Here is a 24,400-nt window from a genome sequence, read left to right on the forward strand (position 1 = left end):
TTGGCAAGGAAAAAGTGGAAGGAAGCATCTACAAAAGGAGAACACATGAAGAAAACAAAGGAGAAGCACACAGCCATGTGTGCATACGCACAACTCCCTGTGCGTACACACAAGAGAAAATTTCAGCATGTGTGCGTACGCACACACCCGTGCGTATGCACAAGTACCAATGCGTGACTTCATTAAAAAGTCACGTGGCTCGCGATTTGAGGGGTTTTTTGGCCCATTTCTGAAGGCTTTGGAGCATATATGAAGGGGGAAGCAACACCATATCACGACATACACTACCATACTTCGTAGAATACATTTTAAGATTAGTTTTAGGGTAGTTTAGTTTAGGTATTCTCTCAAATTTCCTTAGGTTTAATTAGGGTTTGTAGCATTTTATACTTCAATTTTGGTCTTGGATTTTTGCTATCTCATTGTAAGTATTTCTTTAATTCCTCTTTTATTACATTAGTTGTTCTACATTTTCATATATTTCAATTTCTCTTGTTAATATATACATAGTTTTTCAATTTTGAGTTTTGGTTTATGAATTTGATGTTTGATGCTTATTTTATGTTTGTTGAGTTGCCTTTTTTGATTTTGATCATTTGTGGTTCATAGCTTTCATCATTTTCCCAATTTTGTCATGTTTTATGATTATGCCCTCTATGTATTTGATGAAATACCAGTTTTGATTATGGGATAATTTCCACCCCTTGGCTTGGGAAAATGAGTTTATGGATTACTAGAGCCATAATGTCCAACATTTAGTGATAATTCTTGAGTTGTTAGTTGTTATTGTTTCCACTAACGCTAGCTTCTTACTAAGGTAATTAGTAAGTTAGCTAGGATTTGTGCGTTAATAACAATTATGCTCACTTGACCTATCCTTCGATGTTAAGGGTTGACTTAGTGAGATTAATACATCATAATTATCATAGTTGTGGTTATGGCAAGGAAGGGATTCCATAAATCATCCCAAGTCAAGGTTTTCCATTTATTCTTTGAACCACTTTTCCATCATTTTATAGCATTACTTGTCCATATTACATACATAGTTCTTTCATTCCTTTATTACTTTATTAATTACAATTTTGCCTCGTTCTTTTATCTCTTTATTGTTTGCTTCAATCATTGAAAACCCTCTTGCTTCTCACAATCAAAATTGTGTGCGCTCTTAGGCATTAATTCCTAGGGAAGACGACCCGACGTTTGATTACTCTCGGTTAATTTGAATTAGAAATATTAAACTTTGATTGAGAGGATCCATTGCCGGTTTGGACTATGCTACCGACGAAGTAATTCTTGTTTTTCTAAAATTCCAAATCGGCACGATTCTCCACTCATCAGAGATTTGATAAACCCCAATTTTGTGGTTTATCTTGTGCTTAATTTAGGAGATTTTATCAATTTTTCTCACATTTATTCAATGAAATAGCATGGTTTTGTAATTCTCTCTAAATTTATGCTCAAGTATGAAAACATACTTTTTAGACCTTAAAATAGCTAAGATTAATTCACTTTAATTTCACTCGATGCCTTGATGTGTTTGTTGAGTGATTTCAGATTCATAAGGCAAGTATTGGATGGAAGAAGTGAAGAGAAAAGCATGCAAAGTGGAGAATTCATGAAGAAATGAGCATTTGGAGAATTCATGGCCACGCGCACCCATCAGCCATGTGTACGCGTGAGGAGGAATTTTGCAAGTGATGCGCACGCGTCGTCCATGCGCACGCGTGATGATCGGCACGTGACTCACTTAAAGTGAATTCGCTGGGGGCAATTTCTGAGCTGCACAGGCCCAAATCCAATTCATTTCTGAGACTATTTCATGCAGAATTCAAGCTTGGACAAAGGAGGAGTAATTACTTTTAAGATAGCATCATGTAGTTTAGTTTTCTAGAGAGAGAAGCTCCCTCTTCTCTCTAGAATTAGGGTTCTTAGGTTAATTGCATCTTAGGTCTAGGTTTAATTTCTTGTTTTCATCTTATTTTACTTTCAATTTCTTGTTATTACATCTTTGCTCTCTTAGTTCTCTTGTTAATTTTCCTTTTATGTCATTTTTATGTTCATGCACCATTGTTGGATTTGGTTTCTTTTTTTTTAATGCAATTTATGTTTTATGTTCCTTTATTGTTGATTTGGGTTGTTGTTATTATTTCCTTGCAATTGGGTAATTGTAGATTTATTTTTCCTTGCAATTTTACCATGCTTTTCTTTAATGCCTTCCATGTGTTTGACAAAATGCTTGGTTGGATGTTAGAGTAGATTTTTGAGGATTCTTGGCTTGGAAAGAGAAATTAGGTAATCTCGAGTCATGAATATCCAACTCATGTTGGTGATCTAGAGTGATTAGTTAATATTGTTTCCATTGACTCTAATATCTTACTAATTCAATTAGTAAGTTGATTAGTACTTTTAGATTGAGATTAACTAGTCCTATTTGACTTTCTCCCTATGTTGAAGATGACATCGTACCTTCTTCTGATGTTGGAGATGACGAAATAGGATTAGCTCTTGTTAATTATTGTATGACTAGGATAGAAAACCTAGATTCTCAATCCTTGCCATGAATGTCTCTCTTTATTACTTGCTTTATTTGTTTGTTTGCTTTATTTTCTTACCATTTATTTCTTGCCCTTTTATAAATCAAACCCCCCCTTGTTCCTTCATAGCCAATAATTGATCACTTCATTGCAATTCCTTGTGAGACGACCCAAGGTTTGAATACTTCGGTTAATTCTTATTGGGGTTTGTACTTGTGACAACCAAAATATTTTAAATTTGATTTGAGCATTACTTGTCGGTTGGGAACTATACTATCAACGAAATTATTTTGTGTGAAATTCCTAACCGACGGTTTTGTTCTTTCAGCTACTTTTTTTTATTCTCTCTGCCTTAAGCTTGCATTTATAGTGATATATTCATATAATGTAAACTTAATTTTCATTTTTCTTGTTATATGCAGCCATCTTCTATAATTGCTCTCCAAGATTAGGTATCTGGTACTGATATTCAAAACTTTGATATGATCATATATGGTTGCATATATTTGCTTTTATATGCAACAAATTGTTGAGACATCTGATGAACTCAAGTCTGCTCTCTCAGAATCCTTCTCGGCTTGAAATCGGCCATTATCAATGTTATTATTGATTCCTATGCTGGTTCAGAGTGTGGGATGCTGCAACATAAGAATTGATTTTCAAATTTTAAATTTCAATAACACAAATTGCATAGCCTTGTGGTTTTCTTTGGTGTACCATGATATGATAAAGACATAAATTATATTCCATGAATCCACACAAATGTAAAATGTTACATGATTATAATGAATACTTGAATGATAGAAACTGAATTTTATATATACTTATTACTACTATTTCTGTTTCATTTTATCCATTCCTTTTTTTTTAGATTCTTAAGATAAGGTATTTTGAAAGTAAAAAAAAAAAAAAAGAGAAGGTATTTTTGGTACAATTTGTATATAAATAAGTAAAAGAATGATAGTGACAAAATAAAAGGGATTATAGGAATATCTTTTATGTCGTAGAATCATTGAATAGGGATTATAGGTATATCTTTCATTGAATATTTATAGTTTCACCGAATTTTCAATTAAGTATCTATACTTTTTTTCTTTTTAATTAGGTCCCTAAGGATATACAAGTAATTTCACAATTCACTAATTTTTTTACGTTTAACGTCAATAGGGACTAAATTAAAAAAAATAATGTATAGGGACCCAATTGAAAAAAAAAAGTATAGGGACCTAACTGAAATTTTGGTGAAACTATAGGGACTTGCAGAGTAATTAAACTATTAATTTATTAGCTAATTATTAATTAATTTCCAGGGTTTACAATTTTCACATGCAACGCCTGCTTTTAAAAGAGAAGAGTTCGACCATGACTACAAAGAGGGATGGTGGTTGCAGTGGTTGCAGGGCGGGGCTATGGGGCTGCGGGGCTGCGTTTGAGGACTAGGTTTCTCCAAATAAATTTTCAATTTTCAAAGAGAAAGGGAAGAGTGGGACTAGCTGGCTACGTTTGGGGGATTAGGATTCTTTCTTTTTTCTTTTTCTTTTAATGGTTAAACAACGCTGTTTTGAGGATCGGCCAGTTTCGGCAGTTTACCGATTAATTGCCGGTTCGATTGATTCTTTGACCGTTTTTTGCTAGGCGGTTGATGAATCCATATTTGATGAGATATTCTGGCTTGATTTGAATGGATTTCATCACATAAACTCACATAAATTCATATAATCTTATTAATATACAAACTCAAGTTAAATAGTATAAAGAAATATCAAATATTAAATGTCAACATAAATATTTATCAATCATCTAAACCTCAAGATGTTCTTGTGAGTTTCTTTTTTTGGGATAATTATTTAAACATGTTATGTAATTATGATTGTGATTTCAACTATTGTGCTAAGAAAAACCTTCAAGGAACAAGGATATGTTGATGGTGATAGTGTCTTCTGAGGCATCAATGTCTCCTCATCCAGCCCCTCTAATTTCTTCAGCTAAAGCCATAACAAAAGGAATGGTACCAAAAAATGAGGTAGTTAATGAATCATCAAATGAGAAGCTTTTTGTTATTGCAAGTGAAGATGAACAGGCCAATGCACAAGTTTGAATGTAGCAACTTAACAGAACTTAACAGAGCCAAAAAGAAAAAAAAAAGCGGCAACAAAAGTTAAATACCAGCAACAAATAATCACTCTAAATCCTGAAATCAATAACTATTTCAAAAAAAATTCAGAAACATCATACTTAAAAATTAAAAAACGGCAACAGCAGCATAACAAATCTATTTTAATCAACAATTTCAACAACACAAAATCAATGATTTAATTAATTTCAGATTCAGAATTCATAAATCAGAATATCAGACATTCAAAACACTGAAATAGACTCAACAATAATGACACTAAATTAAACAGAGCATTAGCAAGGAAGAAGAAGAAGAACATTAGCAACATTATTTGAACAAAAAATTCAGAAATTAAAAGTAAGAAGAAGAACCGAGCATTCAGAACCAACCTTCAAGGACCATCAGCAACAGCAACAGATCCAGAACCAACCTTCAAACATTCAGAACAAAACTTCAAACCATCGGCAAATACAAGACATATTTGAACAAAACATCAAAAATCGAATAAGACTTGAACCAAGACCGAAGCAGACTTGAACAAAAATTGAAGCAAAGTTGAACAAAAATTGAAGCAGACTTGATCCAAAACCGAAGTAGACTTGAAGAAAAATCAGAAATGGAACAAAAATTGAAGAAGAAGACCAAAGTGAAGATGAAGAAGAGAAGCCACTAACCTGGGTCCGTGCCGAGAAGCCAGCAAAGATGAAGAGCCGAAGAGGAGCTGGGTTAGGCAGCGACGCTGAGGAGCTGGGTTAGGCGGCGATGATGGAGGGCTAGGTGGAGGGCAACACGGCTAGGGTTTCTTTCATTCAAAGTTCTGCAGAACATGGATGAATGAATGATTGGGGGAAGAGGGGGGTTGGGTCACGAGGGATCACTGGATTGGTGGATCCGTTTCTTTTTTTTTTTACAAGTTTAAAAACAGCATCGTTTTATCCGAACCGGCCGGTTACCAGTCCGGCAAACCGATCGGTTCTCGACCGGTTCGCCGGTTTTCCACCGGTTTTTCTTCAAACGGTTATAAGGGGAGGACCGGACTGCTTGCACTGCCGATTCCTGGTTGAACCGGTTCGACCAGCCGGTCTGGTCCGATTTCCAGAACCATGTTTTTGTGCTTAAATAAGTGATTTTAATTCCACTTTCATGTCATTCGATGCCGTGATATATTTTGTGAGAGATTTCAGGTCATTTAGGCATGATTGGCTAGGCAAAAGTGGAAGAAAGCATGTACAAGGGAGTACACATGATGAAAACAAGGAAAAGTACACACAGTCAAGTGTGTGTGCGCACAAGCAAGCATGCGTACGCACAAGAAGGAATTAGCATGTGTGCGTGCACAGAACCCTCTGTGCATACGCACAGATAAGCATTCAGCAAAGTGTGCGTACGCACAGGTCCCTGCACGTGGTTTCATTAATGAAACATGTGATCCGCAATTTTTTGGAGGCTTTTAGCCCAATTTTGGAAGGCTTGATGCTGAATGGGAGTGCTTATGAAGGGGATATCAACACATATGAAGGATGTATTATTACAAGCTTACATTAGGTTTTAGTCTTAGTTTTCCTTAGTTAGAAATCATCCTTAGGAGTAGGAGTAGTGTAGATAGCAAATGCTCTCCTAGGGTTTTAATTGTAGCATTTTATAGCAAGTTTGATCTTGGATTTTGCTTCTTTAATTGTAAGTACTCTCAATTTTCTCTTTAATTACATTATCTTTACTTTCATTTTCCTTTGGTTCAAGTACTTTGTTAATATTTGCAATTTTGAGTTTCTTGAAGTTTTGATTGATGAATTTTGTCTTTTATGGTTTATATATGCTTGATTGAATTTTTATTGTTGACATTGTGAATATTTTGGTTATAGTTTGCATTTTTCTTTGCAATTTCTCATATTTTGGTTTTATGCGCACAAGGTGTTTGTGAAAATGCCACTTATGGATTTTGAGTAGATTTTAACACCTTGGATTGGAATTTGAGTTCATAGGATACTAGAGTCATGATGTCCGACATTTAGTGGTAATTCTTGGGTAGTTAGTTAACTCTTGTGTTCATTGAAGCTAGCTCTTTACCAATTAATTTGGTAAGTTAGCTAGGACATATGGATCAAGGTCAATTATGCTTGCTTGACCTACTCCTCGATGTTAGGGGTTGACTAAGCGAGATTGACTCATTATAATTACCATAGTTGTGGTTATGGCGATAATAGGATTCTTTGGATTCTCATTCCCAAGTCAAGGCTCTTTTATGCATATCTTGGTATTTTCACTAGTTTTGATCTTGTTTCCTTTTTTGCTTGCATTGATATCAATTTTGATCATCTCTTAGTTCTTTTATTTCTTAGTTCTTTTAATCTTTCCTTTCTTGATTTCAAAACCCCCTTTTTGCCTCCACAACCAAGAGCGTAACATTTCAATTGCATTCCTAGGAAGATCGACCTGAGGTTAAAAGACTCTCGGTTTATATGTTTTGTATTGAAAAATATCAAACTTTGATTGAAAGGATTGTTCGTTAGTCTAGGCTATGCTTGCAACGAAGAAATAATATTTTGTGAAATTCTAGATCGACATCTATTCTCTCATCAAGTTTTTGGCGCCATTGCTAGGGATGCAATTAGTGTTATAACTTAAGTTGTTGTAAATATGTTGATAGTGTAAATATCTTACTTTTTTGGTTGATTGGTTGTTTTTGTTAATATCTAGGTGTTTGTTTTTCTTGTTTGTTTACGTCTTTAGTTTTTATTTTCAATTTTCTCTGAGTTGTCACCCTCTTGGTTTGGAGTTTAGTTGTGATCATTTTGTAGGGCCTGATAACTTCAATTTTGGATTGCATCATGGGATTGGAGCATAAATTTTGGAAGGAGAAACCTCCTCTATACTACAACGAGCCAAACCGTCCCCAATATGCATACCCAAATCAAGGATATGGTGGGTTTCACAACGATTACATACTTCCACCACCATATACCTATGACCCATACCCCCAACAAAACCCTCAATCACTACATTTTCAAACACCACACCACCATCACCGTACACCTTCTTACATATCACCTCAAAACACTTACCAACATGAGTCACCTCCCACACATACAACCTTTTTTCCACCCAATGAACCTTCTCTCTTATCTAACTATGGAGTTCCCCAACCCTTGGCCCAAGACCATCAAGATGTTCAAGTCTTTCTCCAAGAGCAAGAAGGATTCTGAAGAACTCAAGGGCAACTCATGGCTACCATAGCCGAGGCGGTGAACCACTTGGTCCTACTACGCTCATCCGATCAATACACTTCTCTTGAAAAATGTGATGGATCAACTAAAGAATGGAGTGAAGAGGGGAATGTGGAGCCTCAAGGGGAAAAAGAAAAGTTAGATCATGACATGCAACAAAGGGAGAAAGGGAAGTATGTGAACCAGAGGAGAGAAAGGTAGAATTGAGGGAGATTGAGCAAGATGAGGATTCCATCATTGATGATTTTTTGTCCTCCTTGGTCAATCCCCTTAATGATCCTAATGAGCTTCTTCCCATTGAGTTTGAGAGAGACATGGAAGTAGACTTCTCACAACCTCCTTGTTATGACTTGAGTGATGGAGAGGAGGAAGTTGGTAAGGAAGCAATTCCATTCCAAGAACATATTGAGTGAGTGGCAATTTCATCTATGAACTTCATTGGCCCCCATCAATATGTTAAAGATCAACAAGAAGGTGACCGGATACCTAGGATATGGGATCCCAGAGGAGCTTTGAAGTGCAAGCTTGGATGGAGATTCAAGGAGGAATGGAAACATAAGCTGTCCTAACAAGAATCTCCTTAAAAAGTCCAACTTAAGGACTTTAAACCAAAGTGCTAGGTGGGAGTGATAAACCACTATTTTATGGTTTATATTGTGCTTAATTGTGCGGTTTTATCAAATCTTTACCCACTTATTCATATGATTAGCATGTGATAAACCACAGTTTTATGGTTTATGTTGTGTTTAATTGTGTGGTTTTATCATGATCCTTACCCACTTATTCATTAATTTAGCATGCATTTATATTTCCTTCCTGAAATTATTACATGTTTGAAAACTGCTTCCTAGAGACTTTTAATTTTGTATTTTTAACTCTCCTTTATTCCATTCGATGCCGTGATCTATGTGTTAAGTGTTTCAGGCTTTATAGGGCATGAATGAGTTGGAGATTGGAAAGGAAGCTAGCAAAAATAGAAGGAACACAAGAAATTGAGGAGATAACCAGCTAGAAGTAATGCGGTCGCATGGCTCACGCGACCACGCGAAAGAGGAAAATTCGCAGTGACGCGGCCGCACGGCTCACGCGACCGCGCGGACTGGAAAAACTCGAGCGACGCGGAAGCGTGGACGACGCGAACGCGTGGCAAGGAAAAGCGCGAATGACGCGTCCGCATGGATGACGCGATCGCGTGACATGCGCGATCTGCATAATATGCAGGATTCGCTGGGGGCAATTTTGGACCCTATTTTGACCCAGTTTTCGGCCAGAACAGGAGACTAGAGCCAGAGAACATGCAGAAACCAAGGACAACATTCATTCTACACAAGTTTTAATTTTAGATCTAGTTTTTACTCCTCCTCTAGGTTTTCTCTCTAGACATTCATAGTTCTTAGGATTTAATTTGCGATTGCTCTTTGCATTGGAACACTGAGAAGAGTTATTACCTCATTAAGACTTCGTCATTCTAGTTCGTTTTCTTTACTTGGTTTACTCTTCCATGTTCTCTGCGTTGTTTAATTTTACCATTGGAATATTCTTAGGATTATTTAATACAAGGATCACTTTTATTTTTAATTGACTATTTTAATTTTTATTTACAATGTCTTTCTTTAATTCCTTTTCATATGCTATGAATTTTACCTTTACAATGAGTGAGTAGTTCCCTAACTTGATGGGGAGTTGATTTAAAGGAACCCTTGAGTTGGAAGGTTCAAGAGAAAGATTGTAATTGGGTTATTGTTGGTTTGCTCTCTAATTTCTGACACCAATCCTCCCCAGAGTGGATTGGGACTTGTGGATAGAACAGTATTCCAACTTGTTTTACCTTCCCTTACTTAGTAAAGGATAACTAAACGAAATAACTCTCAATTGTCAATTAATCTTAGAGTATTCCATCAAGAATAGGGCTTCCATGTAATCAACTCCCAGTCAAGGCTTTTATTTACATTATTCAATTTCATCAATTTAATTTCCTGTTTACTCAACTCAAACTTTTTCGAAAACATCTGATTAATAAAATAGCTCCCTTTCCTGCAACTCGTTGGGAGACGACCTGGGATTCATACTCCTAGTATTTTAAATTTTAATTTTCTGTGACACCTTTCTAAATTGAGCAGTGGATTTCTGGCGAGTTAAGAACTATACTTGCAACGTATATATTCTAATAATTTTTAATTCACCAATTTCTGCCCGCATCAATTTTTGGCGCCGTTGCCGGGGAGTTGCAATAGAGTGCTAAAGTTATTAATTAGAATTTATTTATTTGCATTTTTATTTTATTTTTCTACTATGAGCTGCCTGTTTCTTTCGTCAAATGACGCGTTCACTCCCTGATCCGCGCTTGCTAATATTCGATCTTGAAATTGAAAGGACTATTTCACGAATAAGGCGAGCTCGGCGTCGGTTAGTCCGCTCTGAGGGCGGATCTAAAACGTCACTTGAGGAAGAAACCAGCCCCCGTTCTACTGATTCGGTTGATTCACGTGCAGACGACATGGCAGAACCTAGGAGAATTACTATCCAGGAGGAAGGAGCCCCTGATTTTACAATACAACCGTTTCAAGCGCATCAACCAGCGGTGGCTACAGATTTTGAAATAAAGACCACACTGCTCAATTTGATGCCCAAGTTTCATGGCTTACCTGCTCAAGAGCCTATCAAGCACCTGAGAGATTTCCAGGCAGCCTGTTCTCCTGTCAGGCGTGATGGTGCTGATGAAACTTCAATTTTGCTGAAAGCTTTCCCATTTTCCCTTGAGGGAAAAGCAAGAGAGTGGTACTACACTCAACCCCTAGCAAATGTATCCAACTGGGATACGCTCAGAAAATAGTTTTTAGAGAAATTCTTTCCATCTGAAGTTACTGATAGACTGAGGAAAGATATTTCCACGATTGTTCAAGATGACAACGAGACTCTCTTTGAATACTGGGAGCGCTTCAATAATCTTCTGGAAGTATGCCCCCACCACATGATTGACAAGATAGTGTTACTCAGCTATATCACACAGGGCATGAGGCCCCAAGATAAGACCACATTGGAAAGTGCTATCAATGGGTCTATGAAGAAGTACAAGACCACTGATGAGGCATGGCAATTGATCAGTGACTTAGCTGAATCTACTAGGAACCACAGACAGAAGCAAGGCCGTTCAAAAGCCATTACAGAAGTATCCTCTAGCAGAGAGACTGCTGCTCTAACTCAGAGTATCTGTGAAATGACCAACTTGCTGAAGTAAATGCAATTGAATCAACAACAAGTTCAGCAAGCTCAACCTCCTTTACCACAGCAAAGCCAACAGTTAGTTCCACAGAGAGTTTGCAGAATTTGTGCTGATTATAGTCATTATACTGATGAATGCCCCCAGCTCCAACAGAAAGACAACATGGTGGCATCCACTCATAATTTCTATGACCGCCCCAACCAAGGGTACAATCAAGGTGGAAATAATAACCATGGATGGCAGGACAATTCTAACCAGAATTGGAGGGACAATAATAACAGAGGAGGAAGAGATAATCTGGGAAATCAGAGGTGGAATAATAATAACAACAGGCAGCAGAACCAACCTTACAAAGCACCTCACCTGAGGCAATCCCAAAGACCACAGAATACCCAACAGCAGACCTCTCAATTTAATCATCCTTCTTCATCTCCTAATGAAGAGTTACTACAATTTTTTAGCGAAGACAACAACCATGAAAAATAACATTAATGCCAGTCTGAATGGTCTGACCGCTACTTTGCAAGCTCTTGTCTCACAGATTGGATCAATGCAGAATTCCAGTAACCAACCTTCAAGCTCCAATGAAATCCCCTCTCAACCATTACCCAACCCGAAGGGGGACATTAATGCCATCACCTTGAAGTCCGGAACCACACTGCAGGAGAGGAATCAGGAGGAGCCAAGCTTACCAGAACACGCCACAGCTGAAGAGGTAATAGAAATAGAAGATGTTGAAGAAGAAGATGACATACAGGACATAGCTGAAAAAGAAGAAGCCCAACCACAGGAGGAAGCACCAAGAGGCGCACACACTGCAGAAAACACCACTCCCATTCCATTTCCACAACTTGCAAGGAAGCCCAGGAAGCAGCTGGAACCCGATCCCAAAATGGTAGAAATATTCAAAAAGGTTGAGGTAACTGTTCCTCTTTTTGAAGTTATTCAACAAGTACCTAAATATGCAAAGTTTCTAAAAGATTTATGTATACATAAAGACAAAATTAATGAATTAGAAACTATTCCTTTAGGTAGTTCCATATCTGCTTTAATGGGAGGATTACCTGAGAAGTGTAGTGACCCAGGTCCTTGTATAGTTAATTGTACTATTGGTGGTGTAGTAATTTATGATTGCATGTGTGATTTAGGAGCCTGTGTTAGTATAATGTCTTTGTCTATATATGATATTTTGAGGCTCCCTCCTTTAAAAAGGTCGGCAGCTCGTTTTGTGTTAGCAGATAAAAGCATTATTACAGTGGCTGGAGTTACTGAAGATGTTTTAGTGAACATTAAAGGGCTTACATTTCCCACTGATTTTTATATCTTGGAGATGCCCCATAATGACTCAGATAAGCCATCATCAATCCTACTTGGAAGACCATTCCTGAAGACATCAAAATTCAAATTGGATGCTTTTTCAGGAACATACTCTTTTGAAATAGATGGCCGAATAGTAATCTTCAATCTGAATGGAGTCATAAACAACCCTCCAGAAGATCATTCTATCTTCCAGTGTGATGTCATAGATGAAACTGTAGGTGCAGTTCACAAGGAAGAGTTAGAAGAGAGGCACACTGGACAAGGTCCAAGTGTGGGGACCCTCTTAACTGACAATGAGGGCACTTCGCCATTTTTACAAGCTCCAAATAATCCAGAGCCTGCCCATGATCAGAAATTAGAATTGAAACCCCTTCCTCCACATCTCAAATATGCTTATCTCGAAGATGAGCAGAGATTTCTGGTTATCATTGCAAGGGAACTCACTTCTCAACAAGAAGAGCAGTTACTTGATGTACTGAGGAGGCACAAGAAGGCAATTGGGTGAAGTTTGGCAGACATAGTAGGCATCAACCCTCAAGTATGTGAGCAAAGAATATTTTTAGAAGAGGGAGCAAGACCTGTCCGTCAACCCCAAAGAAGATTGAATCCCACTATCTTGGAAGTTGTCAAAAAGGAAGTGACTAGACTATTGGAAGCAGGTATCATCTATCCCATTTCAGACAGTGAATGGGTTAGCCCAGTACAAGTGGTGCCCAAGAAGTCTGGAGTCACTACAGTGAAGAATGAGCATGGAGAGCTCATAGCAACTAGAGTTCAGAATGCTTGGAGAGTTTGCATTGATTACAGGCGTCTCAACCAAGCCACCCGTAAGGATCACTATCCACTTCCATTTATTGATCAAATGCTGGATCGCCTGTCAGGTAAATCACATTATTACTTTTTAGATGGTTACACAGGTTATTTCCAGATTCATATAGCTCCTGAGGATTAGGAAAAGACCACTTTTACATGTCCTTTTGGGACTTACGCTTACAAGAGAATGCCATTTGGCTTGTGCAATGCACCAGCTACTTTTCAAAGGTGTATGATGAATCTTTTCTCTGATCTTATTGAGGACTGTATGGAGGTTTTTATGGATGATTTTAGCGTTTATGGTGATTCTTTTAGCCTTTGCTTAGATGGATTATCTAGAGTATTAGATAGATGTGTTAATACAAACCTTGTATTAAATTTTGAAAAATGTCATTTTATGGTAAAACAAGGGATTGTATTAGGACATGTGGTATCTAATACTGGTATTTCTGTAGACCCAGCAAAGGTGAATGTTATTTCTAGTTTACCTTACCCCTCCTCTGTGAGAAAAGTCCGTTCGTTCTTTGGCCGTGCAGGTTTTTACAGGAGATTTATTAAGAACTTTAGTAAGGTAGCACTTCCCTTATCCAGATTACTGCAGAAGGATATTGAGTTCGAGTTCAGTGAAGATTGCAAACAAGCATTTGATAAGCTGAAGGCCGCCCTGACTCAAGCTCCAATTGTGAGAGGACCAGACTGGAGCCAGCCGTTTGAAATCATGTGCGATGCTTCCAACCATGCGGTAGGAGCAGCGCTGGCTCAGCGCGAAGGTAAGGATCCTTTTGTTATTGCTTATGCATCTAAGACTTTAGACACTGCCCAGTCCAATTATACTACTACTGAGAAAGAGCTTCTTGCTATTGTTTTCGCTCTGGATAAATTCCGAGCTTATTTACTTGGTACTAGAGTAGTGGTGTATTCGGACCATGCAGCTTTAAAGTATCTATTATCTAAAAAGGAGTCCAAACCAAGGCTCAAACGTTGGATACTGATATTACAAGAATTTGATTTAGAAATAAAGGATAGGAGTGGTAACCAGAATTTGGTGGCAGACCACTTGAGTCACCTTGAGCACATTAAGGATGATTCTACTCCTATAGATGATAATTTTCCATTTGATAACCTGCAAGTAGTATCTGAGGTATCTCTTTGGTATGCACCTGTAGCTAATTATCTAGTTAGCCGCACATTTCCTCCAAACTTTTCTAAGCATCAAAGAGACAAGCTGAAAAGCAAGTCTAAATATTATATATGGGATGACCCATATTTATAGAGATGTGGCCCTGATCAGGTAATTAGACGGTGTGTGCCTCAATCAGAATTCCAGTCCATCTTAGAGGCCTGTCACTCATCTGAGAGTGGAGGACATTTTGGCCCTCAAAGAACTGTTAGAAAAATCTTAGACTGTGGATTCTGGTGGCCTACTCTTTTTTGAGACGTTGCTGAATTTTGTAGAAATTGTATCCCATGCCAAAAATTTGGTAATATATCCAGAAGGGATGAGATGCCTCAACAATATATGGTTTTCTGTGAAATTTTTTATGTTTGGGGCATTGACTTCATGGGTCCATTTCCAAATTCCAATGGTTATTTTTATATATTGTTAGCTGTGGATTACGTTTCCAAATGGGTGGAAGCAATTTCTACCCGCACTGATGACGCTAACACTGTTGTTTCCTTTGTGAGAAACCATATTATCTGTCACTTTGGATCACCACGAGCAATCGTGAGCGATCAAGGCACCCATTTTTGTAACAGGAGACTAACAGGACTAATGAAGAAGCATGGGATAATTCATAAGGTTGCGACAGCATACCATCCTCAGACTAATGGGCAAGCCGAGGTGTCAAATAGAGAGATAAAGCGTATCTTGTAGAAGATAGTAAAGCCTCATAGAAGAGACTGGAGCACCAGGCTACAAGATGCACTCTGGGCATACAGAACAGCATACAAAACACCCATTGGGATGAGTCTTTTTCGCTTAGTTTATGGAAAAGCTTGTCATCTCCCGGTAGAAATAGAGCACAAAGCCTTTTGGGCAGTCAAGGAGTGCAATATGGGAATTGAGAAAGCCAGAGTTGAAAGGAAGTTGCAAGTGCAAGAACTGGAGAGCCTTCGCCTAGAAGCTTACGAGAACTCAAGACTACACAAGGAGAAGATGAAGGCTGTACATGACCAGAACATCAAGAGGAAAGAGTTCCAACCTGGGGACTCAGTCCTCCTTTACAAATCTCGACTGAGGCTCATGCCAGGCAAGTTGAGATCAAGATGGGAAGGTCCATACAGAGTAGAGAAGGCCGAACCGTACGGAGTTTATCACCTTAGCCATCCTTCGAGCTCGGAGCTTATCAAAGTTAATGGACATCGTTTAAAGCTGTACCATGGCGAAAAGCGAAAGAAAGACAAGGAACTCGAGATCTTCCTCCTGGAAGATCCCCACATAGCCAAAGACTGAGCTAGTGGAGCGTCCAACTTACGGACATTAAAGCAAAGTGCTAGGTGGGAGACAACCCACCATGGTATGATCGTTCTTTTCTCTATTTTTAGTTTTCTTATCCAATAACTCTTCTCTTTATTAGTATATTTCGTGTATCTGCATTTACATACTTTTATTTAAAAAAAAAGGAGGAAAATGCCACGCGACGCGACCGCATCAGCAACGCGTCCGCATCGCAAGGAGAGGGGAGAAAAATAAAAACGAACAGAGAGTCACGCTGGAGTGTGGCTGGAGGCGTGCCAGTGGCACAAAGCGACCCACGCGACCGCATCGCTGACGCATCCGCGTCGTATGGGCATAATGACCTCCCACGCGATCGCGTGCCCCAAGCACCCGCGTGCCTTGATTTTCGACGTAAAAAGGGTGCACAGCTGAAGTTGTGCTAGAGTGGTGCTGGACTGGAACTAAACGCGTAGTCCCCCTCACGTGACCGCGTGCCCCACGCGGCCGCGTCGTACACCATAAACTGCCCACTCATGCGATCGCTTGCCCCATGCGATCGCATCACCAAAAATTTGGCATTTAATGATTTTGAACAGAGAGTTGTGCGAGTGCGAGGCAACCCTCGCGCCACTAGCACAAACTAGGGTCACGCGACCGCGTCAATCACCTTAAGCGCAAGTCGCGCGACCGCGTGCCCCATGCGATTGCGTCGCTTGCACCGCACAGCTCAACCTAACTCTTCAAATATCTTATCTTTCTCTTCTCCAAATCCTAATTTTTCTTTTCCCTCCTTATTTCTTCCTTCTCCCTTCTTCCTTCTATCTCACCTTTTACTCTCTATCTCTCTCAACTCCATTAACAAGGTTTTATTTTCTTCTTCCCTCCTTCCTTTTCTATCATTCTTATTATTTTTATGTTATTTTTTTTCTTTTCTTTTCCTTTTCTTTTCATTATTCATATTTTCTTTCTTCTTCTTTCCTTTTTCCATGGTGTTAAAATTTTATTTGAGTCATTATTCCTCACTATATGCTTTCTAAATTGGGCGGTGGATTTCTGGCGAGTTAAGAACTATACTTGCAACGTATATATTCTAATAATTTTTAATTCACCAATTTCTGCCCGCATCAGCATGCATTTATAATTCCTTCCTAAAAATACTTCATGGTTGAAAACTTGCTTCCTAGAGACTTTTAATTTTATATTTTAACTCTCTTTTATTCCATTCGATGCCGTGATCTGTGTGTTAAGTGTGTCTGGCTTGATAGGGCATGAATGACTTGGAGATTAGAAAGGAAGCATGCAAAAATGGAAGGAACACAAGAAATTGAGGAGATGACCAGCGAGAAGTAACGCGGACGTATGGCTCACGTGACCGTGCAACATAGAGGAAATTGTAGTGACGCGGACGCATGGCTCACATGACCGCGCGGATTGGAAACTGCACAAGTGACGCGAAGGCGTGGACAATGCGCACGCGTGGCAAGGCAAAACGCTGGATGACCCAAACGCCTGGATGATGCGATCGCGTGACATGCGCGATCTGCAGAATTTGCAGAATTTGCTAGGGGTGATTTTGCGCCCTGTTTTGACCCAGTTTTCGGCCCAGAAAAGCATATTAGAGCCAGGGAACATGTAGAGACCAGAACACAACATTCATTCCACATAATTTTAGTTTTAGATCTGATTTTACTCCTCCTCTAGGTTTTCTCTCTACACATTCATAGTTCTTAGGATTTTGATTTTATTGCTTCTTGGACTGGGATATTGAGAAGAGTTATTACTTCTGTTAAGACTTCGTCATTCTAGTTTGTTTCCTTACTTGTCACTTACTCTTCCATGTCCTTTATTTACTCAAAATTATTATTGGATTATTTTTAGAATTTATTAATACAAGAATTATTTTTATTTTTAATTGATCCTTTTGATTATTATTTATCATGTCTTTCAATATTTTCCTTTCTTATTTCGTGGATTTTACAATCATAATGAGCGAGTAGTTCCATAACTTGATTGGGAGTTGATTGACAGGAGGACCTTGAGTTGGATGCTCAAGAGTAAAATTATAGTTGGGTTTCGCATTGGGTCGCCCTCTAATCATTGACACTAGTCCTTCCCAAGGGAGAGGATTAGAACTTGTGAATAGAAATTGACTTCCAACTTGCTTAACTTTCCTTTACCTGGTAAAGGATAACTGAGCAGCAAACCTTTAATTATCACTTTTATCTTGAGAGAACTCCATCAAGGATAGGGCTTCCAACTAATCTACTCCCGGTCAAGGTTTTTATTTAAATTACATAAATTCTCTGATTTAATTTCCTGTTTATCAACTCAAACCATTTTTAGAAAATATCTGATTAATAAAATAGCACATCTTCCTACAACTCATTGGGAGACGACCTGTGATTCATACTCCCAGTATTTTAATTTTAATTTTGTGACAACCCTTCTAAATTGATAAGTGAATTTTTGGTTGGTTAAGAATTGTACTTGCAACGTATCTCTTATAATAATTTCTTAACTCGCCAATTTCCGCCACGTCAATTTTTGGCGCCGTTGCCGGAGAGTTGCAATAGAGTGCTAAGTTATTGATTGGAATTTATTTATTTGCATTTTATTTTATTTTGCTACTATGAGTTGCATGTTTCTTTCATTAAATGACGCCTTCACTTCCTGATCCAAGCTTGCCAGTATTTGATTCTGAGATTGAAAGAACTATTTCATGTATAAGGCAAGCTCGGCGTCGGTTAGTCCTCTCCGAGGGCGAATCTAAAACGTCACTTGAGGAAGAAACAAACCCCCGTTCTACTGATTCGGTTGATTTACGTGCAGGTGACATGGCAGCACCTAGAAGAATTACTATCCAGGAGGCTGGAGCCCCTTACTTTACAATGCAACCATTTCAAGCGCATCACCCAGCAGTGGCTACAGACTTGAAATAAAGACTACACTACTCAACTTGATGCCTAAGTTTCATGGCTTACCTGCTCAAGAGCCTATCAAGCACCTGAGGGATTTCCAAGCAGCCTGTTCTACTGTCAGGCGAGATGGTGCAGATAAAACTTCTATTCTATTGAAAGCCTTCCCATTCTCTCTTGAGGGAAAGGTGAGAGAGTGGTACTACACTCAACCCGCAGTAACTGTTTCTGACTGGGATACGCTTAGAAGAGAATTTTCGGAAAAAAATTTTCCAGCTGAAGTTACTGATAAACTGAGGAAAGACATTTCCATGAGTTTGTGTGTTTTTCTGTGATTTCAGGTATTTTCTGGCTGAAATTGAGGGACCTGAGCAAAAATCATATTCAGAGGTTGAAGAAGGACTGTAGATGCTGTTGGATTCTGACCTTCCTGCACTCAAAATGGATTATCGGGAGCTACAGAACTCCAAATGGTGCGCTTCCAGTTGTGTTGGAAAGTAGACATCCAAGGCTTTCCAGAAATATATAATAGTCTATACTTTGAATAAGTATTGACGACGTAAATTGGCGTTCAACGCCAATTCCATGTTGCAGTCTGGCGTTCAGCGCCAGAAACAAGTTGCAAAGTGGAGTTCAATGCCAGAAACACGTTACAAACTGGCGTTCAACTCCAAGAATGACCTCTCCACGTGTAAACTTCAAGCTCAGCCCAAGCACACACCAAGTGGGCCCCGGAAGTGGATTTCTGTATCAATTACTCAATTCTGTAAACCCTAGTAACTAGTTTAGTATAAATAGGACTTTTTACTATTGTATTTACATCTTTAGTTTCATCTTTAGATCACGTTTGGGGGCTGGCCATTCGGCCATGTCTGGACCTTATCACTTATGTATTTTCAACGGTAGAGTTTTTACGCACCATAGATTAAGGTGTGGAGCTCTGCTATTCCTCAAAGATTAATGCAAAGTACTACTGTTTTTCTATTCAATTCAACTTATTCCGCTTCTAAGATATTCATTCGCACTTCAACATGAATGTGATGATCGTGACAAAGTCATCATCATTCCCCTATGAACGCGTGCCTGACAACCACTTCCGTTCTACTTTCGATTGAATGGATATCTCTTGGATATCTAATACAGGAGACCGAGTCTGAGTTATTAGTGTCTTCGTGGTATAAGTTAGAACCCATGGATGGCCATTCTTGAGATCCGGAAAGTCTAAACCTTGTCTGTGGTATTCCGAGTAGGATCTGGGAAGGGATGGCTGTGACAAGCTTCAAACTCGCGAGTGCTGGGCGTAGTGACAGACGCAAAAGGATAGTAAATCCTATTCCAGTATGATCGAGAACCGACAGATGATTAGCCATGCAGTGACAGCGCATTGGACCATTTTCACAGGAGGATGGGATGTAGCCATTGACAACGGTGATGCCCTACATAAAGCTTGCCATGGAAAGGAGTAGGATTGATTGGATGAAGACAGCAAGAAAGCAGAGATCAGAGGAACAAAAGCATCTCTATACGCTTATCTGAAATTCTCACCAATGAATTACATAAGTACCACTATCCTATTTTATATTTTATTTAATTTTCATCCACTATAATTTCTTAAAACTATTTGAATCCGCCTAACTGAGATTTACAAGGTGACCATAGCTTGCTTCAAGCCGACAATCTCGTGGGATCGACCCTTACTCACGTAAGATTTATTACTTGGACGACCCAGTGCACTTGCTGGTTAGTTGTACGAAGTTGTAAAACAGATATAAGATCATGAACGTGCGTATTGAGTTTTTAGCACCGTTACCAAGGAATAGAATGATCTCGATTTCGCACACCAAGTTTTTGGCTCCGTTACCGGGGATTGTTCGAGTTGGACAACTGACGGTTCATCTTGTTGCTCAGATTAGGTAACTTTATTTTAATTTTAAGTTTTTGTTTTTATTCTTTTAATTTTCGAAAAAAAATTCCAAAAAAATAAAATATATTTTTTTTTCTTCAGAATTTTTAAGAATGAATTCTAGTGTTTCCTGAAGCATGTTGAAGCCTGGCTGGCTATAAAGTCATGTCTAAATTCATTTAGACTAAGGCTTCCAAATCATCATTACAAGAGCAAGCTAGTTGTTGCTAATCAAATTTGTTATTGTATGACTGATTTGTATCTTCTAAAGCTTGGCTGGCCATTGGCCATGTCTAGTATTTTGGACCGGAGCTTTCATTGAAAGCTTGGCTAGCTAGTGAGCCATGTCTAATTCCTGGACTGAGGCTTTAGACTAAGAGTGCAAGATTCCTGGAATTCATGTTAAAAATTTTGGAATCCTTATTTTTCTTTTTCACATTAATTTTCGAAAAATACCAAAAAAATTCATAAAATCAAAAAAATCAAAAATAATTTTGTGTTTCTTGTTTGAATCTTGAGTCAAATTTTAAGTTTGGTGTCAATTGCATACTCATCTTGCATTTTTCGAAAATTGCATTCATGCATTGTATTCTTCATGATCTTCAAGTTGTTCTTGATGAATTTCCATGTTTGATCTTTGCATTTTCATATTTTGTGTCTTTTCTTGTTTTTCATATGCATTCTTGAATTATTAGTGTCTAGAGAATAAAAATTTTTAAGTTTGGTGTCTTGCATGTTTTTCTTTTCTTAAAAATTTTCAAAAATAAGTTCTTGACGTTCATCTTGATCTTCAAAGTGTTCTTGGTGTTCATCTTGACATTCATAGTGTTCTTGCATGCATTCATTATTTTGATCTAAAAATTCTCATGCATTGAGTCTTTTTCATGTTTTTCTCTTTCTTCATTAAAAATTCAAAAATTAAAAAAATATCTTTCCTTTTTTCAAAACATTTTAAAATTTAGTTGTTTCTTATGAGTCAAATCAAATTTTCAATTTAAAAATCTTATCTTTTTCAAAATCTTTTTCAAAAATCATATCTTTTTCATTTTTCTTACTTATTTTCGAAAATTTAAAAAAAATATTTTTCAAAAATCTTTTTCTTAATTTTACATCATATTTTCGAAAATATCATCAACAATTAATGTTTTGATTCAAAAATTTCAAGTTTGTTACTTACTTGTTAAGAAAGATTCAAACTTTAAGTTCTAGAATCATATCTTGTGATTTCTTGTGATTTCTTGTGAATCAAGTCATTAATTGTGATTTTAAAAATCAAATCTTTTTCAAAACTAATTTCAATCATATCTTTTTATCTTATCTTTTTCAAAATCATATCTTTTTAATCATACCTCTTCATATCATATCTTTTTTAAATATCTTTTCTAACTTCCTATTTTCTTATCTTTTAAAAAAAATTGATTTTTCAAAATTTGTTTCAACTAACTAATTAACTTTTTGTTTGTTTCTTATCTCTTTCAAAACTACCTAACTAACTATCCCTATCTAATTTTCGAAAATACCTCCCTCTTTTTCAAAAATTCTTTTTAATTAATTAATTGTTTTAAATTTTAATTTTAATTTTATTTCCCCTTTAATTTTCGAAAATCATCAACTCCTTTTCAAAAATTATTTTCGAAAATTTCTCTCTCTCATCTTCTTCTATTTATTTAATTACTTACTAACACTTCCCTTCATCTCATATCTCTGTTCCTATCCTCACCCTTGTGTTTAGATTATCCATTCTTCTTCACTCTTATTCCCTTTCTTCTTCTACTAACAATAAGGAACCTCTTTACTGTAACATAGAGGAGTTCTCTTCTTTTCTTGTTCTCTTTTCTTTCATATGAGCACAGACAAGGAAAAGGGCATTCTTGTTGAAGCTGATCCAGAACCTGAAAGGACTCTGAAGAGGAAACTAAGAGAAGCTAAAACACAACAATCCAGAGACAACCTTACTAAAATTTTTGAACAAGAAAAGGAGATGGCAGCCGAACTTAACAACAAAAATGCAAGGAAGATGCTTGGTGACTTCACTTCACCTAATTCCAATTTACATGGAAGAAGCATCTCCATTTCTGCCATTGGAGCAAACAATTTTGAGCTTAAACCTCAATTAGTTTCTCTGATGCAACAAAACTGCAAGTTTCATGGACTTCCATCTGAAGATCCCTTTCAGTTCTTAACTGAGTTCTTGCAGATCTGTGATACTGTTAAGACTAATGGAGTAGATCCTGAAGTCTACAGGCTCATACTTTTCTCTTTTGCTGTGAGAGACAGAGCTAGAATATGGTTGGATTCTCAACCTAAAGACAGCCTGAACTCTTGGGATAAGCTGGTCACGGCTTTCTTAGCCAAGTTATTTCCTCCTCAAAAGCTGAGTAAGCTTAGAGTGGATGTTCAAACCTTTAGACAGAAAGAAGGTGAATCCCTCTACGAAGCTTGGGAGAGATACAAGCAACTGACCAAAAAGTGTCCTTCCAACACGCTTTCAGAATGGACCATCCTGGATATATTCTATGATGGTCTGTCTGAACTAGCTAAGATGTCATTGGATACTTCTGTAGGTGGATCCATTCACCTAAAGAAAACACCTGCAGAAGCTCAAGAACTCATTGACATGGTTGCTAATAACTAATTTATGTACACTTCTGAGAGGAATCCTGTGAGTAATGGGACGCCTCAGAAGAAGGAAGTTCTTGAAATTGATACTCTGAATGCCATATTGGCTCAGAATAAAATATTGACTCAGCAAGTCAATATGATTTCTCAGAGTCTGAATGGAATGCAAGCTGCATCCAATAATACTCAAGAGGCATCTTCTGAAGAAGAAGCTTATGATCCTGAAAACCCTGCAATAGCAGAGGTGAATTACATGGGTGAACCATATGGAAACACCTATAATCCCTCATGGAGAAATCACCTAAATCTCTCATGGAAGGATCAATAAAAGCCTCAACAAGGCTTTAATAATGGTGGAAGAAACAGGTTTAACAATAGTAAACCTTTTCCATCATCCACTCAGCAACAGACAGAGAATTCTGAGCAGAATCCATCTAGCTTAGCAAATTTAGTCTCTGATTTATCTAAGGCCACTCTGAGTTTCATGAATGAAAGGTCCTCCATTAGAAATTTGGAGGCACAAGTGGGCCAGCTGAGTAAAAGGATCACTGAAATCCCTCCTAGTACTCTCCCAAGCAATACAGAAGAAAATCCAAAAGGAGAGTGCAAGGCCATTGATATAACCATCATGGCCGAATCCAAGGGGGAAGGGGAGGACGTGAATCCCAAGGAGGAAGACCTCCTGGGACGTCCAGTGATTAATAAGGAGTTCCGCTCTGAGGAACCAAAGGAATCTGAGACTCATCTAGAGACCATGGAGATTCCATTGAACCTCCTTATGCCATTCATGAGCTCTGATGAGTATTCCTCCTCTGAAGAGAATGAGGATGTTACTGAAGAGCAAGTTGCCAAGTTCCTTGGTGCAATCATGAAGCTGAATACCAATTTATTTGGTAAAGAGACTTGGGGAGATGAACCTCCCCTGTTCACCAATGAACTAAATGCATTGGATCAACTGAGATTGCCTCAGAAGAAACAGGATCCTGGAAAGTTCCTAACACCTTGTACCATAGGCACCATGACCTTTGAGAAGGCTCTATGTGACCTTGGGTCAGGAATAAACCTCATGCCACTCTCTATAATGGAGAAACTGGGAATCTTTGAGGTACAAGCTGCTAGAATCTCATTAGAGATAGCAGACAATTCAAGAAAAGAGGCTTATGGTCAGGTAGAGGACGTGTTAGTAAAGGTTGAAGGCCTTTACATCCCTGCTGATTTCATAATCCTAGACACTAGCAAGGAAGAGGATGAATCCATCATCCTTGGAAGACCCTTCCTAGCCACAGCAAGAGC

The 24,400-nt window shown here is 38.0% G+C and overlaps 1 non-coding gene across 1 annotated transcript; it reads right to left on the minus strand.

Moving 5' to 3' along the window:
• Positions 1–22,868: 22,868 nt before the first annotated feature.
• Positions 22,869–22,976, minus strand: LOC148562093 (small nucleolar RNA R71). Its single transcript, XR_015887988.1, has one exon. It is a non-coding gene; the product is annotated as a small nucleolar RNA R71 (small nucleolar RNA).
• Between the last annotated feature and the right edge of the window lie 1,424 nt (positions 22,977–24,400).

Source organism: Arachis ipaensis, chromosome B6, assembly GCF_059453495.1.
Source record: "Arachis ipaensis isolate K30076 ecotype BB chromosome B6, ASM5945349v1, whole genome shotgun sequence".
Classification (NCBI taxonomy): domain Eukaryota; kingdom Viridiplantae; phylum Streptophyta; class Magnoliopsida; order Fabales; family Fabaceae; genus Arachis; species Arachis ipaensis.